This window comes from Pollicipes pollicipes, unplaced genomic scaffold (genome assembly GCF_011947565.3).
Source record: "Pollicipes pollicipes isolate AB1234 unplaced genomic scaffold, Ppol_2.1 Scaffold_7261;HRSCAF=8764_pilon_pilon_pilon, whole genome shotgun sequence".
In the NCBI taxonomy this organism is placed as follows: Eukaryota; Metazoa; Arthropoda; class Thecostraca; order Pollicipedomorpha; family Pollicipedidae; genus Pollicipes; species Pollicipes pollicipes.
The window spans coordinates 52,504,297-52,517,294 of NW_023597054.1; positions in this window are offsets into that span (position 1 = coordinate 52,504,297).

Genomic DNA, 12,998 nt, shown 5'->3' on the forward strand with positions numbered 1-12,998 from the left:
TGTCTGGTCTTCGTGCCTGCACCACCACGCCTTCCCCACGAGCTGGTCCGGCTGGGCTGCGAGCCCGCGCCGCCCAAGTTCGGCCGCGAGCGCGTGGGGTCGGCAGAAGCGGATCAGTCCTGACACGAATCCGCTAGTAATGTATCGGCTAGGCGGCGTCGTGGTCACGTGGACTTTGCGCGGGCCGTTCAATACGCTGTCCACACAGCAAACATCAATCTCACTTGGCATACAAGGGGGTTGCTCTATCTCTCTCCCGTGGGTATAACGCGGTGAACAGACGGAGGATCGTCTGTCGACCACGATGAGCCCACAAGTGCCAGCACTTCATATGGTGCCCATCTGGTCCCAAAGTGGTTAACAGATGGGCGGGTTCGTGTGGTGCCAATGAAGACACCACGTGGGCTGGAGATCGCCGAGCCCAAATGGCACCCATGCGGGCACCACGCGGTTTAAAAATACGCGAAACCATATGGTAAACGTCCATTAAGTTAGCGGCGTCTTCGTGTTCGAATTCAGCGTCGAATACCGATTCCGTTTAAGGCGAGCTTGTATGTCAAACACAAGTCGCTGGTAATGCAAATGTGGCGCATTTTGCTCTACCCCAAATAGAATGACCTCCAAAACTCTAATAACCTAGTCAAGTAGTTACCAATGATGCTTGAAAGCTCCGGTAAAGAAAATGTCTGACGTGAAAGCCATGCATACGTTTCAGCCGCGGACGGCAAACAAACTGACAAGGAAAACTTTCAAGGTTATGTTGAAAGTTCGCGGACAGGCTGGCGCCGCAGCGCCATACCCCATTCGCTGTATGGATCTGATGTCTTCAAGTATCATGTCATCTGATTGTCATCCGAGAAAGCCAGTTGTCAGCTCTAGCCCGGGCTCCCAACAAAATGGAGTTAAAAACAAAATCCAAGGTTAAATTAAAAGTCGGAATACGGGGTAGCGCGACACCGACACTTTGTGGGATCCATGTTGACAAATGGGACACCAACTACGAGACACATATCCATTCCAGCCTGGTCTGGCAAACAGAACAGAAGAAAGCATTAATCAACACGCGGTGGGGTGGCCGGTTAGATACCCTTTGCTCGGGTGGGGGTCAGCTTGACCGCATAAGACCTAAAAACTAAAGTAGCTAGATACTTTAAATCTACAGCGTGGGTTTTCCCGTGTGCCAACTAGCTTGTATCAAAATATGAGGTCCTTAGACCATGATCTTCAGCTCAAATTACGTCAATGTCAAACTCCAGATTGGTATCTCAAGTGCCCCTAGATCTCCTCATGAAACCGCTGTGAAACAAAACGTGTGCTGTGCAAAATTCCACTGTGCTATGCAAAAGCTCAGCGGCGTTCAATTAAGGTCAGTAACCCTATTTGAACTTTCTAAGGTCAAGGTGATCGAGTAGCTCAGAGATTGCTCGTATTTCGCCATTCAAATAAGCGTCAGGGATGAAGCTAGACGGTATTCCCCTAAAACTAAATGTTGACCTGGGTCATTTTAGGTCAGTGATCTGCATCGTCCTTTAAAAAGTCCATGTAATATGTTTGTTGCGGTTCATGTAAGTAACAAATTTGAAACGAGCGCTAAAAAACTATCCCTTAAAGCAAACAAGCAAACCTTAAAACAAACAAGCAAAGAAGCAGGTTAGTTTTGACACGTCTAGCTAGTTTGACTTGGTTTTGGTCTGGCTACGCTACTGTCAAACACCATCCACTAGTGGAACAACACGTGGTGATAGGCACACATACGTGGCGTCCTAACCGGCTGTGGGTGCGGCTGTAGGCGCTATGCAATATATATACATACATATGTATATATATATATATATATATATATATATATATATATATATATATATATGTATATATATGTTTGATTAAAAGTAACTGCTGACTCAGCATTGACGAGCTTTTTGATGCCGCTAGGACCTCTATTCTAGGACTCTAGGACCTCTATTCGCTAATTTCTTTATGGGACACGTAGAAACCGACATACTACAAAATGACGACATAAGACCGGACATTTACTGCCGCTACGTAGACGATATCTTTGTAGAAGTTAGGGACATTGACCAACTAGGACATCTCAAAAACACCTTTGAAGAACGGTCTGGCTTAAAATTCACAACAGAGCAAGGTGTGCAAAACGTAATACCCTTTCTTGACGTAGCTGTCGATGGACAAGGACAACAATTCAAAACGACTGTATACCGAAAACAGACTAACAACGGACGGTGCTTAAATGCTGACTGTGAGTGCCCTCGACGCTACAAATTAGCGTCATAAGGTCCTTTCTTCGACGAGCATTTAAGCACTGCTCTGATTGGACAGGACTACATTCAGAATTGACACGAATCAAACAGATCTTGGTGAACAACGGTTTTTCAAATTCTGACATTGAAAACGAGACACAACGACATATGACAAGACACTTTGACAGCAAACCAAGGCAAGACATCCAACCGACCGTCAAACTGTACTATCAAAATCAATTGACATCTGCTCACAAACAGGACGAATAAGCTTTACGGGAAATTATCTCTCAACATGTTAAAGGCAAAAACGACCACAAAATAGACATTGTCATTTACTATTGTAATAAGAAAATATCAACTTTCTTATGAGAAACAGCCCAGACAAACCCGACAAACTGAAATGCACCAATGTAGTATATCAATTCCAATGCAACATCGAAGGCTGCAAACTTCGTCCCATACACTACATTGGTGTGACCACAACGACACTTTCACGACGCCTGACAATGCACTTACGTGACGGGGCACCTCTGGACCACATGCGACGGGAACACGACATGACATTGACACGACAACAACTGACAGACAGCACTGACATTTTACGGACGTGCAGTGACAGAAGACGCCTTAAAATTTGGGAAAGCATATTCATTAACGAACTCTCTCCGGCCTTAAACAGACAGACAAATTCTTGCAGAACTCTTGAGCTACTGGGTGGTGGGCGGTGAGCACTTCTGATGTGATTGTGACAATAGTGTTCCCATTGTGTCTTTGTGATGTTCCCATTATGAGTGTTTCTTACATGTATGAAGATGACAATAACAATCCGTCTTACTTCAATTAGTTATGCTTCATTTATGTTCTCCGTACCAAAAGATGTTTTCCAACAGTAGTGCACAATTTTTCATCCTTTAAAACTCAAAACTTATTTCTTGTGCAATTTAGTCTTCTCCGAAGATGAGATAAGATCTCGAAACGTTAGAATGGAAGGAGTGATGAATATATGAGTAATTTTGTGCGAACCATCTTTAATCTAAGCGATGACGCAAAGTCAAAGGCCCGGAAACTGGAACGATGCATCAAAAAGCTCGTCAATGCTGAGTCAGCAGTTATTTTTAATCAAACATGTATCAAAGAAATAATTCTGCCAATATATATATATATATATATATATATATATATATATATATATATAAAGACAAAATAATTAATTTAATTATTAATAATTAAAGTAATACAATATGATATATAATACATAAAATATATAAATATAACATATATAACAATAAAACACGGTTATGGGTGACTTAATGAGACATGAGGAATACGAATCAAACTATTTATAATGAATAAAACAATGGAAGAGGGGCGTACAAACGGTCCCTACTCCAACAGATTTATCCCCGGATTTGTCCGAATTTTTCTCAAAGCTGGGAGAGGGGCTGGACACCTCCCCCCTCCCCATCGAAAAGGAAAATACACCCTGGAGGTTCAAGCATCAAACGGGTCCCTCCACCCCCTTTGAGGTTGGCTCGCGATAAGACGAACTTGTGTCCCTGTGCTAAATATTGGACCCCATGTGTCGGCGATCCTCTGGCCTCAGGCAGGGCTCCTGCGTCAATTTATCCGTCGATTTATAAATGTCTCACTGCAGTAATAGCGAAGTTATGGTGTGCTGGCCATCAACCCAAAACGACAATTATTTGGAAACGTTATGCGCAAAAGTACAGCAAAGTTAAAAGCGCCACTGCGCGCGTTTCGTAGCAACGTGCGGGGCTACCGAACACCACCAAAGCATGAAGTCGGGAAGCCGGCGTCATTTTGCAGATGACGTTGACATGCCCAAAGGCGTTTCCTTCCCCCCACTTTGATCAGGCTAATCCTTGAGTTTTCATGTACAAGATCGAGAAAAAATGGCGCAAAATGTCTGAAAAAATGTCAGTTGGGATTTTCTTAGCCTTCAGTTTTGTCCATGAAGTGGCTCATGTTCATGCTCATTGAGGTTCACTTTCGTGGTGAGATGTAGACGCAATTTCAGTCTGTTGGAGGTTGGCTGCATTGCGAATACCCGCCAAATCGACACATGTTTGTGACTTAATGGTTTACGCGACGGTTTGTTTAAATCTAAGCTTATTGTTCTGCGTTGTCGGGCACAGCACACGCACGACGTCAGACGAACGAGCAGTGTATGTTTAGGTGTCTGTTACTGCTGGTATTTGCCACCCAGGGGCTTATTCAGGATTTCGTCAAGAGGAGACCACTTGGCACGGTTAGTCCAGTTGGAAAAAAAATCAGATTCATATTCAGGTTAATATTCGTGACTTTGACCTGCTATGGGTTCCGCAAATGGTCTTGGTGGTCCAGCTTCTGTGTAAGAAGATCAATATCTATGCATTACACAACTTTTGGAGAAAAACTAATGAGCCCATTTTGAATGTTATGACGTTAGGAACCAGAACTACAACTCTGTCATCCATTAATAGGAATAGGACTTAGCGAATGCTGCGTGCGGGTCTTAAAGTTTTTGTGCACAGCGGCGGCCAGAAGGTCACGTTAAATCTGTGCACCAATTTCACGTCAATCGATGTCCCCCTGCCGATCAAATATCGATCTGAATGTTAATCTGAGTCCACTGTCAGCTTGGTGGACGCATCCAACACGGTGAAACCTATCACCTTGGATTTGGTCCCCCAAAGTTCTGGATTTCAGCCGTTTAGATTTTATTTCTTTATGTATAGATGGTCTTATCTATGCGTAGATTTTATTTGTTTTTGTTTGTTATTTGTATATGCGTAATGCGTCTTACCGGACGCACCACTGAACGGCTAGACATCGCACGCAGGTGCATGGAACGGATGCATTGTGGTCCAAAGCCTGATGAAGCCTGCCATTTTGAGAATAATTTAGAAGGGCATGGAAAAAATGTGGTAAAGCTGGCTGCTAAACGCCATTAAACGCAGGCACAAAATCGATCATAATGACTCGTCCATCATCGTTACGTGTGGCGAAACTACCATAAAATTGACATCATTAGGTCACTGAGCTTACTTGCAGTGAATGGTTCAAAGTGAAAGCAATGACTTTTAGACAACTTAGTAATGGTTTTGACTCAGCTCACATCGAGTGACACGGATATTGGTATCTTGGCGGTGAAAGTGGAAAGCGGCGAAGGCAGTATTTTTTTAGATTTGATCTTATATCTAGTCGTTCAATAAACTTGGGGACAATCCTGGAAAATGTTTTATCATAAATGTATTATGTGTGTGTTGTTACAGATGTTTATAAGCGATTACCGATGGAGCAGTTGTTTGAACTCTCGTCCTGGTCTGTTTTGTAAGAATATACTCAACGTCTTGGCCAGTCGATTCACCGGCCGTCTCCAGGCGTGGCCAGGTCCTGGGATGGCTTGGATGCTCTTCGGTTCTCAGCCATTAAGGGGGAGTGGGTAAGCTGCATCATGTCCAAGCAGTTTAAGGGTGATTTATTCCCAATGTATGCGACGGATGGCTGTCGTGAGTCACGCTGACGCACGGCAGCTCCCTCCACATTGCCGTGTGCTTCCGGCCGCATGCTTGCACGCGCCCCAGAGAGTGCGCGACAATTTTTTTTCGTATTTCGTTGAAAACTATAGTGTTCGGTGTAAATGTATATGTTCAGGGCTTACGGCATAACTAGACCAGTTTGAATGCCATAATGAGTGGTAGAGAAGTGGATATGTCGTATATACCGCAAAGCATTTGACATCCAGGGATTTCGGTGAGGCGCGAAATTTCTTCCAAGATGTCGCGTGGTGCATGTTGCATTAGATGCACGTGCAGCTGCATCATCTGCAGCTGCCTGAAAGATGCGTGGGTCATGTATCGTTGATACAAAGTACCGACAATATGTTATTGATTGACTTACTGTGAATGACTGACTGGCGTGATTAACACGACTTGGTATTACCCAAAGAAGAAGTTGACATTTATTCGTATTATCTATGCAGATCCATAATTCCTACCTGAGCAACCGAAACCGAGATGGCAGACGTAAAACAAACAATGACTGGTAAAAATGGCAAGTCGTTATGTCGCAAGCACAAGCGATTTATGAAATAGCAGAGACGGGCGCGTTTGGTCTACATGTCGCAATGCAGCTACCTTGCTTGCGATGCAACCAACTCTATAAAAAACTATAACCTTGACTCCCACCACCATGCCATACAATTTACTCTAGTTAGGGGCAGCCGGCAGGTGATCTCATTTAAGGGAGCTCATTCAGAACTCATTTATCAAAATAACGAAGCCCTGTTCTACAAAATTTCTCCACTACATGTTAAGCTGGATGTTATAGCTGCCTCCATATATGAGAACCTTAATCTTATCCTCAGCAGCTGGAGGGGAGTTCAGAGTATAAAGTTATACAACTCTCCCGACTCTTTCCTTAGCGTCATAACTCGATTTTTTTTCACTTGAAAGTACTTTATTCGAGATAGGTTTCTGGTTACGAGTCGGGCTTTCTACCACTAAGCTAACCAAGCAGGGTTTTGTGAAGCATTGCGCACATACGAACACACTAGACGTAAGCATTAGTGCAGGAAATTATTCTGTGATAACACATCAAAACATAAAAATCCATAATCAAAAAGAAGAAATGAGATGGTAGTGAACTGCACGTTTTCACTGTGTCGAAAAAGTATAAAATCGGCTAAAATTCAGGCTGTGTTACAAGTGCAACTTAAGCCGAGCATGAGTAGCATGGGGTGTGCGAGCTACAGAGATAATTTATTTGCATCAACTGGCCGATAGGCATAAATTGTCTTAGGCGTTGAATGGAAAGGTTTCATTTCCATATGTGGCTGCAGCTATCTGCATCAAAGCCATCAGGAAAATCTTCTACTGTGAAAAATATCGGGTTTTGTCTTTTCAGTTAGCCTCGTACCCAACGAAGTAATATCAGGCGGCACGTGCAGTCGGGTTGAAGAGTGAAAACATTTTTACTGTTCCAGTCCTGAAAGGTTCTTATTGTTCCCCATCCCTCAATTTTTGTCAGCAACGGGCGTAATTTGAAGATAAGGAGGTGATTTTTGCAATTTAAGCTCTTTACTCCGGGGCAAGACTAATTATTTAGGAAGAGCAAGATATCAAAGGGCACCAGCAGAATCGCTGCCATCGCGACGTCAGTTGCGCGGAACCTGGCAAAATCCTTTCGTCGTCGCTGCTAAGACCACGAGTTGCTCAGATACGGATCGTCTGAAATTCTAAAAAAAGAGGCGAAACAGTGGCTTAAATTAATAAAAGATTCCCAGTGGCTCACCGGCAAACTCAAGCGGGAGCGGGACTTTCCTGGTGATCTCTGGTTCACCTGTGAGGTGAATTTTTGGGGGGTGATTGAATCAAATAAAAGGAAACTGTGTGGTCGGGAGAAACCAAACCCGAGTTCGTACTTCAGCTCGACCCCTGTACTCAGTGAAGTGGACCACGTGGGTGATTCTCTTCGTGCATGGCTTTACTAGATCTTTCTGGTTCGAGGAAGACGGAAGCCGCGCGTCTACATTGGGAACGCAGCGATTCATTGAAGTCTCGGGGAAGTTTGAGAGCATCTAGAAAGAGCGACCGCACATATACGTGCCGCTCGGTAGTTTCCACAAGACGGGACCACATCCCATTGTTCCCACGGATCATGACTTCCGAAAGTGGCTCCTGGACCACTTCGGTGATATAGTATCCAGGCATTGATTCGACGTGGAGCGGGTGGCTCAGATCCCCGACCTGCCACCTCTCGACTTCTTTATGTGGGGTGCCTCTAAGACCATGTTTGTGGAGATACCGCAGAGAGTCGCAGATGTAAAAACAGCAAGAGAATGTAAGATTTGAGAGGTCTCCATCACTCGGTGCTTGAACGTTGTCAACAAGTTGCCCACGTGCATTCATGTGTGCTCGAGCCGTCAGTGCGCTGGTGCGTCGATACCCACGGTTGAGCATGCAATAAAGCAGCCCTGAATAAACACTAGGTATCTCATCGTTATGCAATTTGGTAGGTTAAACATGCGAAGCACGAAACATAATGCGTGAAAACCTGATGTTCTGAACTCAATAGATAACGCAGTCATTACCAGAAGTAAGCGTCATTTTTGTTTTTGGGACACCCAGTATTTACTATCCGAAAGTTTCTTGTATCCAGCAATGATGGCTTAAATGACTTGTCACGAACTAGATGCATACGTGGATTAGTTGCTCAGATGCTCTCCTTGGATATTAGAACGCAGCATATGCTTGATTGATTTGATTGATTTGATTGATTGATTTGATCTGCTCGGTATAAATTTAACTTATTTGCATACGCATATGTATACATATACATATACATATACACACACACATACATACACATATATATATATATATATATATATATATATATATATATATATATATATATACATATGCATATGCATGTATATATGCACATAAGAGCAAAAAAAAAATATATATATATATACATATATATCTGTGTGTGTGTGTGTGTGTGTGTGTGTGTGTGTGTGTGTGTGTGTGTGTGTGTGTGTGTGTGTGTGTGTGTGGTGTGTGTGTGTGTGTGTGTGGTGTGTGTGTGTGTGTGTGTGTGTGTGGTGTGTGTGTGTGTGTGTGTGTGTGTGTGTGTGTGTGTGTGTGTGTGTGTGTGTGTGTGTGTGTGTGTGTGTGTGTGTGTGTGTGTGTGTGTGTGTGTGTGTGTGTGTGTGTGTGTGTGTGTGTGTGTGTGTGTGTGTGTGTGTGTGTGTGTGTGTGTGTGTGTGTGTGTGTGTGTGTGTGTGTGTGTGTGTGTGTGTGTGTGTGTGTGTGTGTGTGTGTGTGTGTGTGTGTGTGTGTGTGTGTGTGTGTGTGTGTGTGTGTGTGTGTGTGTGTGTGTGTGTGTGTGTGTGTGTGTGTGTGTGTGTGCTCAGTTAGATACCTGCATGTTAATGACAACGTTAATTTACTTTTTACTCATATGTTTGTTGGTCCGATTCCTTATATATTTAACTGCTACCACTATTGTGAGAAACGAAATAATAAAAGAAAACAGAGCGTTTTAGGAAGCATTCATTCTCTCCCATGATCATAACATGGTCCAAAGGTATTATTGCCGTGGCTATGGGCACGGAAGCCGCCATTAACTCTGCGCTGTTATGAGGTGATTTGAACAAAGTGTTCATGCCTGCCAACACGATAATTACATAACCGCCCGATAGTGTTCCCACGATGACATCGTTACGGAAAGGCTGTATCTTTCACACACAGATAAAAGTATTTCAAACTGGACTCCCTGTCTCTTCAAATCACCAAATCACCTGGCGGGCTTCAGTCAGCCCGGGGGCATTGAATGACACGCTGCCGGGGATCAGCCGGAAAGCAACAAACATCTGACGAATGTGTTATAATGGCAGATGATATCCCGAAACAAACATCCGACGAATGTGTTACACTGGCAGATAGTATGCCGAAACAAACATCTGACGAATGTGTTATAATGGCAGATGGCATCCCGAAACAAACATCTGACGAATGTGTTAGTATGCCGGATAGTACAGATAGTATGCCGGATAAACAGATAGTATGCCGAAACAAATATCTGGCGAATGCTATGTTGGCAGATGGTATCCCGAAACAAACATCTGACGAATGTGTTATACTGGCAGATGGTATGCCGAAACAAACATCTGACGAATATGTTATATTGGCAGATGGTATCCCGAAATCAGTCCTACCGAAGATACCAAGTCATATCTTCCAGTTTTGTCATCGGTGTTTTTCCCCTGGCCGCCGTATCGTTGCTATGTCTCTATGAACGGATAGGCCGTCGTTAGCACTGCGCTAACACGGGGGTGGGTTCCTTGGTCGATCCGTAGGCCCTTAGAGGGATGCATCATACATTGGTCCTCTCACTGACGCAGGAGACCTTCTGGCCTGCGCAGTTGGCACCGGATGGACGCGGAATCCTCATTGACGCGACCTTGCTCATGCTCGCCGTAGGTCGTCCAATAATGGGCACATAAAAGCCATTACGGCTCAACCGGCCCACGGCTGAAATTGGGATGGAGGGCACACCGTTCGGCACTGGGGTCTCTGACACATTTCCCTTCCATTACCCCAATGCGAATTTTCATAATAAATTGTCAGATTTCCTTCCATTGCCAGAGAGCCCGACCACCTCAAGACTCCCTCTTACGTTTGGGGTCACACCCCGTCCCTGTTCAGCATATGTTCTCCTGACCCACTCGAGATCCCCGTCTCGAACACCCTGTAAGGTGCTGTGGATCCCTGACCAACACAATAGCTTAGCATTGTTGCAAGGGCTCTGGCCAATGTAAATCGCGGTCCCGGCCTTGTTCCCCCTTGGAAAATGAGCCACTGGAGTTTAGAGCGACACGGAGCCGACTGGTCGGCATTAGAGATCTTTGGCCGAAGCAGAGTAATGCACTGTTTCAAAGGGGCACAATCGGTGTAAACAGACCCTCTAGGTGACGTTTGGGATCACGGTCCCACGGACGGGGCCCTTAGTGTGACCTACAACCGTTTGGGGTATTAAACCTGCCATTGGGCCCTTGATCTTAGGTCTCAAGAGACTCTTCGGGCCCCTCTTTGGGTCCCCTCAAACACGGTTCCTGTGCGACTCGAGGCCAATGCCGACACAGAAGCCGCTCATTGCGTCCGGAATCCCGAATATTGTAAATCGCGGGTCCTGGCCTTGATCCTAGTTTGGAACCGGGTCCCCTGGGCTCAGACCGACACGAAGAAAACTGTTAAGTGTCGATAATCTCTGTCTGAAAAAAGGCCTGCAGGGTCCCCGACCAGGGCTGATACAGAGGCCCCGAACAGTGTAAACTGCTGGCTCCAGCTTTGTCGCTGCTTGGGAAGTGGGTCCTCAGATCATACCAACACGGACCCGAATATGCGGTACTGGTGGTGCCTGACCGATATTTAGAATTTTATCGACTCAGGGCGTCACCTAAAGGTGCAAAAGGCTCTCAGACCATCATTTGAGAACCCGCCCCTTCAAGCTGGGGCTCCTGAATTAAAATAAATCCGGTCAACCGTTTGTGCCTTTGGGTCTTCCGATCGGACCCTTCATTCTCAGTCCCGGCTGGCCCTCCAGGCTCTCCTCGGGCCTCTCCGAACCTTATGCCTAGCAGACGCGTGGCCCCTTGCCAACGCAAAGCCCCCTGTTAGGTATTGATGGCCCCCGACAGGCACTGGACACTGAAAATCGTGCGCACGGCTTTGTACCCGTTTATAAAGTGAGATCTCGGGTCAATACCGACACGGAGCACACTCTGCGGTACTGGTGATGTTCGACCGACATAAAGGCCCTTCGAGTTTCAGGGGGTCCCCGATCTGCGTCAATAAGGCTCTCGCTGGCATTGGAGTGCCCGCCCTGCATGCCGGATCCCTTAAATACAGACTCCGACCGAACTTTCGGGCCCCCTGGACTCTCAACTCGGAGTGTCCATCGGCGATCACCGCGGGCCCAAAGAACCCCTTGGAACCTAAGGAGGGCGCACGTGCCCCATGTGCCCCCTGCCTGCGATACTGATATGGTAATAAATACGGGAAAGAGCTTGGTTAGTTTTTTCTAGATCAAAATGGTTTTCTGCGTGCGTCAGGTGCCAGCAAATTGCATGTTATGTGTTCTTGCAGCGATTTCTTGCGGAAATTGGCTAACGAGCTAGGATTTAGAGCTGGTTTTAAAATTAGCAGTAGATTAGAGTCGTACAACACTGCGTATTTACGTCAAGTTGACGCAGAGGCAATGAACTTTCACCGCGGCGCAGGCAACCGCTGCGTGGCGCTCGCTGGCTGTGGGTTGGGCATAGGTCTGGCAACTGGGGCCTGTCGGTGAGGGTTTGTGGTAATTTGTGCGTAGCTTGAAGCCATGAAGCACCAGCAGCTTTTCGAATAATCCTCATCAGACGTGGAAGCCGGCCAAGACCTGGGGAGATCACTCGATATTTGACAAATGCCAAAGGTGAGGATCTGCTGGCCTGTGGGTTGTGCTGAGTGTGATGCTTATGGTTTGGGATGTGCTACATATTTGACTCATGCACATTTAATGCGAGGCACTAGCATAAGGCCTTGGAGTTAGGTATTTACCAGCAGGAGATCAGGTGCATTACATCTTCCCTTAAACGTGGCCCTTCTCTGATGTGTGGCTTTGCAGCAGTATATGAAATGATCGAAAACTGTGACTGCTTGTGGTCGGGGTGAACTTTCCTACCTAATGTAAAAAAAATCATTGTACATCATTCTCATGTTTAAGGCAGGACATATCATAAATGATCACAAAACATGTAGATTCATGCTCTTACCTTCAAATTTTTTATAATTATGATGGTGAGCTCCTGAGCGCCGCACACACACACAGCAGCCGCGACACCGGCGCCATTACTGCACTCAGTCACAACATTACTGCCCATCAAGCAGCATCAAAAACCATAAAAATGTAAGGGGCCAAGGTAACAAGAATCCATGAAATTTGATCCTCGATGCCAACACAGCGGATTGATAATCTTTGCATTCCATCCTACATGCTAAACCCATGAGAAAGATAATTTAAATATTTGTAGCATCTTTGCATTGGCCTGCTCACCATATGATGGTGTTTTCCCAATATATTGCTCAATATCTATGAAAGCAAGATGCATTAATGACATAATGATTTTAATGTATGCAACAACAGCACATGAGGTCAGCGCATTGTCGTGAGGGGAGCCGAATGGTA